Source organism: Tamandua tetradactyla, chromosome 12 (assembly GCF_023851605.1).
Source record: "Tamandua tetradactyla isolate mTamTet1 chromosome 12, mTamTet1.pri, whole genome shotgun sequence".
NCBI classification, from domain to species: Eukaryota; Metazoa; Chordata; class Mammalia; order Pilosa; family Myrmecophagidae; genus Tamandua; species Tamandua tetradactyla.
In genome coordinates, this window is record NC_135338.1 from 99,151,910 (window position 1) to 99,159,009 (window position 7,100).

Here is a 7,100-nt window from a genome sequence, read left to right on the forward strand (position 1 = left end):
CCACCTCCTTGTACTGTGGAAAGAGCCCTGGGACAGGTACGAAGTCCGGGGGGCTTCAGCGGGGGAGGGGGGGTCCATTTAGCCAAGAGCTTTGTCCTTAGCTCGCACCTCCCACAAGGGTCCACTAAGTGATTTGATGTAGAGACTTTAAAACATGTATATATATTTATAAATATATAAATGTATTTTTATATAATGTGTATGTATTTATAATATACAAATGTACTTATCTATAATGTGTGTATATATGTATATATATATATAATGTGTGTGTGTGTATATAAAACACTTCTTTCAACCCTCTAGGGGTGTCTTCTACCTATCACTCCTCAAACTTTTTTTAAAGCTTTTTTAAAACATTTTATCTTGTGAAATATAACATTTATACAAAACAATACATTTAAAAGTACATTATGAAAGTAGTTATAGAACAGATTTCAGAGTTTGGTATGGGTTACAGTTCCACAATTTTAGTTTTTTTTCTTCTACCTGCTCTAAGATACTGGAGACTAAAAGAAATATCAATATAATGATTGAGCAGTCATACTTATTTGTTAAGTCCTACCTTCTCCTTGTAACTGGGCTATGCCCATTCTCACTTTTTCATGTTGGAAAAGGCTGTCAATAATATGGGATAGGCGATAAATCTCGAGTGATTTGGGCAGAGAATAAAGAAGTATTTGCAAAGTCCCTTTGGGGGAATGGGGAAAAAGAAGGAAATACTCAACTTTCCCATTTGGAGAATTTCTGATATTCTCACAAGCAGTGGGGACAACCAAATCAGTAGGCTGAGCCCTCAATCTTGGGTTCGCCTCTATGAAACTCATTCCTGCAAAGGATAGACTAAGCCTACTTAAAATTAGGCCAAAGAGTCACCCTCAGAGAACTTCTGTTGCTCAGATGTGGCCACTGTAAGCCAACTCAGCAGGTGAACTCACTGCCCTCCCTCCTACATGGACGTGACACCCAGGGGTGTAAATCTCCCTGGCAATGTGGGGCAGAAATCCCGGGATGGGATCCCAGAAATCCCTGGCATCAAGGGATTAAGAAAACCTTGGCCAAAAGGTTCGGGAAGAGAGAAATGAGACAAAATAGAGGTTCAGTCAGTGGCTGAGAGATTTCAAACAGAGTTGAGAGGCTTTCCTGGAGGTTGTTCTTATGCATTATATTGATAGCCCTTTTTAGCTTATGGTGTATTGGAATGGCTGGAGGGCAGTACCTGAAACTGTTGTGCTGTATTCCAGTAGCCTAGATTCTTGAAGACAATTGTATAAAGATTTAACATTTACTGTGTGATTGTAAGAATCTTGTGTTTCATGCTCCTTATATCCAGGGTGTGCACAGATGAGTAAAAATTATGGGTAAAAATAAATAAGTAAATAATAGAGAGGGACAAAGGGTATAATAAATTGGGTAGATGGAACACTAGTGGTCAATGAGAAGGAGGGGTAATGTGTATGGTATGTATGTGTTTTTTCTTTTTTTCCTTTTATTTCTTTTTATGGAGTGATGCAAATGTTCTAAAAAATGATCAAGGTAATGAATATACAACTATGTGATATTGTGAAAACTGATCATGCACCATGTATAGAAAGTATGTGTATGAAGAGTTCTCAATAAAAAAAATTTTTAAATAAAAATAATAATATGGGATAGGGGGATAGAACTAGTTGTGTTCTGAAGAGGCTGGCCCCTCTGGGTTTCAGGACTTATCTGGCCAAGGAACCATCTGGAAGTTGTAGATTTCTGGAAAGTTACCCTAGTGCATGAAACCTTTGTAGAATCTCACATAGAGCCCTAGGTGTTACTTAGAGTTAACAGGGTGGTTTTGATTGGGGGTTGGCAAACCCTGGTAAATAGCAATATCCAGCTAAAGCTTGCATAAGACTAGCTTCCAGAATAACCTCTACTCTGTTTGAATTCTCTTGGCCACTGATCCCTTATTTTATTCCATTTCTTTTCCCCCTTCTCAGACTTTTTGAAAGAGCAATTTACTCTTTGGATTTTCCCCCTCCTATCTTCTATGCCTTCCTCGGTTCACTGAAAGCTGATTTCTGCTTCCACCCACTGCTAAAAGCCATGAAAAAGCTGCTTGAATCCCTTTGGGTCTGTTTGTTCACCGTTTCCAGTTTGCCTCCTGCCTCTCTGGCTGAATTTATATCAGTCTCGTTAATGGACTCTTTAGCTCACTCTTTTTTGTGTGCATGTGGCCAAGTTAAGCTTTTTTTTTTCCTGCTCTGTGACTATTATTTTGTTTTGTTTTTTCTCTCCTTTTTTTAAATTGAGATTTCTTCACACCCCATGCAGTCCATCCAAAGTACACAATCAATAGCTCATAATATCATCACCCAGTTGTGTATTCTTCACCATGATCATTTTCAGAATTTTTGCATCACTGCATGAAAAGAAATAAAAAGACAAAAACCCATACATCCCATACTCCTACCCCTCTCCCTCATCGTCCACTAGTGTTGCAATCTACTCCATTTTTTACCCCCATCCCCCTCATTGTTACTTATTTTTTGTCCTTACTTGTTTACTCATTTGGCCATACCCTGGATGAAAGAAGCGTCAGCCACAAGGTTTTCACAATCACAAGGTCACATTGTAAAAGGTCTATAGTTACACAATCATCTTCAAGAATCAAGGCTAATGCAGTGTCTATGTCAGAGGCGGCACTGGGGAGGGCAGCTGCCACTGGGGAGGAGCAGCCACCCAGGAGGATCCCCCACTGCCCGGGACTGGGTCCTGGGGAAGGAGGAGAAGACTGCAAACAGCTCTAGACACTGCCCCCAGGAACGGGAGACCTGGAAGATCATGAAGCTCATTAAGAGCCTGGAGGTGCCTGTGGGTGGGCCCACGTCTGCCCCGTGTCCTGGTTCCAGGGCCCTCAGCATGGCCATCTCTGCACAGCCTGGCTGGAATAGGAGATCCAGGCACCTGCCAACTCCGGCCTTCTGAACCTCAGGTCACACACCTGATTTCATTTGTCATTTCCCCAATGACCAGATTTCACGAGTGCCAAAAATGTTAGCAGATGAGTTTGGAACTGCATCTAACATTAAGTCATGAGTAAACCACCTTTCAGATGTGGGAGCCATTATAGCTGTACAACAAAGACTTAAACGTTAAAACTAAATGCCTGCAGATGGTCTTTGTTTACTGTGGGACAATTGTAATGGAAGAAGGTAAGGAAAAGAAAGTCAACATTGACTTTGAGCCTTTCAAACCGATTAATACGTCAGTCTTTGTATGACACCAAATTCCATATGAAGGCTCTTACAGTACCACTTTCAGATGAGAGCAAGTTTGGCTTCATTGTAATAGATGGCAGTGGTGTATGTTGGGGCACACTCCAAGGAAGCACAAGAAAAGTCTGCAAAATGTTACTGTGGCTCTCCCAAAGAAACATGGTAAAGGAGGCCAGTCTGCCCTGCGTTTTGCCCATTTGAGAATGGGAAAACAGCATAGCTGTGTGCAGAGAGTAGCTGAGACTGATGTGCATCTGTTTATTTCTGGGAACAAAGTGAGCATGGATAGTCTAGTTTTAGCTGGATCAGCAGACTTTACAGCTGCACACCGAACTAAATCAATCTGTTTGATCAGAGGTTGCAATCAAAAGTTTTAAAATTACTTATCTCCCATGGTGGTGAAAATGGATTCAACCAAACTATTGAGTTATCCACTGAAGTTCTCTCCAATGTGAAATTTACTCACGAGAAGAAATTAATAGGATGGTATTCTAATGAGATCAGCAGGACACGGGCAGGTACTGTTTAGAAGTTGGAGATACACTAAAGTCTTTGGAAAGGGAGCTGTGAAAGTCTAATAGTCTATGAAAATCTGGATATAATGAGATATGTTCTTCATTGCCAAGGCACAAAAGAAGAGAAAATTCTCTAACTCTGAAACAAGAAAAGGATGAATGTCATTTCACAGATGAAAAGAACAAGATCACGAGCTGATTGAGCGCTTACCCCTGCTTGAATGGTTTGCTAACAACTATTTAAAAATTCAGCGCTGCATTGGAAATTGTCACAGATAAATCACAAGGATCACAGCTTGTGAAAGGACTTGGTGGAATTGGAGGTGTCCTCTGATACCGAGCAGACTTCTAGGGATTGGATACCGGGGGGAGACGAGGAGTTTTTGGCCTTGATGACGAGCAGGTAGTGGACATGGGTCTGGCAAACTGTGGCTCACCCTCCAGCACCCGACCCAAGGAGCACACCCTGTGCCAGAGTCCAAAATGGTCCCTGCCTTGCAATTGGAACGTTTTCAGAACTTAATCCATGAGCCCTGGATAGTGAAAGGAAACCCAAACAAGACTAGACCGCCCCCCTGCACTTTGGTTTGTCATGATGTCAGCAGAGCAGCCTACAACTAAGTCCCTCAGTGCCACTTGGGACTGATTTATAACAGAATCCCTGTTTTCACTTTTATTTGATGGTGAAATTGGTTACTCTTATATTTTATGGGGAAAAATGATTTTTTTAACCTTCATACATAGAAGCAAAAATATTTTAATTGCTGTGAACCTTCAACAGTTAAAGGAAGAAAGATCATACTGGTTTGTTTCTTATTTTGATTGGAGAAAAATTAGATTTCTCCATTTTGCAGTGACCCATTAGCATGGCATTCTCAATTTAGGCTGCAAAGAATAAATGTATGTGGTGAAATACTGGAACTAATTCTCTCTTGGTCTCTGTTTAATGTTGAAAAGGTGCGCTAATAGGAGGCAATGTCACCTCCCTCACACCACCTCTTCCTCCAGACTGTCAGTTTCAAGGATACGAATTGCATTTTCAAGTCCACTGGCTCCTTGAAGACGAGGGCCAGGGCCCTTTCTTCCCTCTGTTCTGCAGACATACCTGCCCGCGGGTTGGGAGCCCTCTGCATCAGTTGCGATGACAAGGATTCCCATACTCCTAGCCTACTAGAAACAAGGTTGGGATGGGTATGATTGGGCTTCTGTGCTTTTGCTGAGATTGTGAGAAATAAAATATGCAATTTAAGAAGCAAAAAATAAATCAATAAAAAGAGAGAGACTTTAGGCTTCTGGAACACAGCTCAACAGTTTCAGGTACTTCCCTCCAGCCACTCCAATACACCATAAACTTAAAAGGGATATCTATATAATGTGTAAGGGTAACCTCTCAACTCTGGTTGAAATCTCTCAGCCACTGACACTTTATTTTGTCTCATTTCTCTCTTCCTCTTGGTCAAAAAGTTTAGCTCACTCTTAAATGTCGGAATCGTGCTTGCACTCTCTTCTCACTCCACACGTTGCCTCTGGGTGATTTACGTTGTTCTCATGACTTCAGCTACGTCCTCTATGCATTCTACTCGAATCTCTTCCGGAATGTCCGTACTTTATATCAACTGCCTCCGGGCATTTCCACTTCGATGTCCAACAGATACCTCAAACTCGCCATGTCCCAAGTGTCCTATCTCTCCATCCTCGCTATTCCCCAGGAAAGATCCGTTCTTCCTATGTTCCAAATCCCCATGAATGACACTACCCTATCATAAAAGTAGATAATCTGATTGTCATTTTGATTCTTTCCCTTTCCTCATCTTTAAACCCAATTAGTCACCAAGTCCTAGAATCCTACTTTTTGAATATTTCTGTGATTCATCCCCTTTCTCCATCCCCATGTCACTATCTTGATTCAGGCTACTGTCACTCACCCAGGAATTCAGCAATGAACTTCTGCCTGGTCTATCAGCCTATCATCTTGTTCCCATGTCTTTCCTTACTCCAATCTATTCTACACACTGCAGCTAGAGGGATTTATCCTAAACCCAGATTTGATTATGCTACTGTCTAAATCTTCCTAAAATCTGGCAGTAGGTCCTTGTGACTTTCAGGATAAGGTCACATTCCTTAGCATGCTGCAAGACATCGTTCAGGCTCTGCCCCCCCCCCCCCCCCGCCTGTCTGTCTGGTCTCACTCCTCCCAGGCTTAGGAGTGTGCAGTTCTCTGATTGTGGCATGCTCTCACTTTCGCATCAGCTGCTTAGTTTGATTAAAAATCCCTCCATCCCAACGCAAGGTTTATCATTCCTTCTTGCCTTTCAAATTCAACTCATGCATCACCTTACCTGGGAAGTCCCCACTGCACTTCTTCTATCAACACGCTGGCCATCTAATTATGTAACTGTTGCTCTTGCTAGACTCTGAGGTTTTGGGAAGCAGAGGGACTTCCTACTTATCATTTTACGCCCCCCTCCCCCAGCATTTGTCATAGAACAAACTCTCAAAAAAGGTTGTTAAATAAATGAATGGAAGCCTTTTGCCCAGGAGGCCAGGAGATCCAGCCTTCTGAGAGACAGGTGGATCAAGCAAGAACCAAACATAGAATTATCCTCACTCAGATCAAGTGTTAGTGGCCCACAGCGTTTGCTCATGACTGAAAGAGGATTTATTGACTGAAAAAGCATATAGCACCAATCCTTGAGGAGTTTCAATATCATTTGCAACAGAAAAGAAGTGTGTATATGAAGAGGATAACTTAAGGTAAAACTGCCAACCTGTAAATGCTATAGATACTCAGAGAAGAGAGAGATTAGTTTAGGTATGGGCTTAGTCAAAGGAGATTTCTGAGGGAAGCTGGGCTGCTTTGCATTTTAAAACAGGATGTCTGGATATGAAGCCAGTGGTTGTGGGGAGGCGGCTAACACTCAGACTTCCCTTCTGGGGGCTTCAGTCCTGAGAAGATAGACTAAGCAAGAAATAATTGGAGTAAAAAGATTGCATTAGGAAGAAATAAACTGGGAGAGATTAGGAAGAATAAATAAATTAGGAAAATTAATATCAACTGAGAGAGATTAATGTAAACGGGGTGGATCTGGAAAGGCTTAATGAGGCTACCCTGCAGTGCTGGGGTGGAAAGGCTGTCTCTTTTGAAAATAATTTAGATATTTAGGGCAGGTGGTCACAGACCAGAAAAAGAAATAAAGCCTAAGGATTTAAAATTTCCAATATGAGACTCTGACCTGCTATTTTCTCTGCTCTCTGAGCTACCAATCTTCCTGACACATCAGTCGTTTGGGCCCCTTCAATGACAAAGGCATGTGTGGTATTTTCCTTAGTGAAT

General features: G+C 41.8%; 1 pseudogene; it reads left to right on the plus strand.

The window, feature by feature from the left end:
- Positions 1–2,652: 2,652 nt before the first annotated feature.
- LOC143651477 (eukaryotic peptide chain release factor subunit 1-like) lies at positions 2,653–4,289 on the plus strand (annotated as a pseudogene).
- The last annotated feature ends 2,811 nt before the right edge of the window (positions 4,290–7,100 follow it).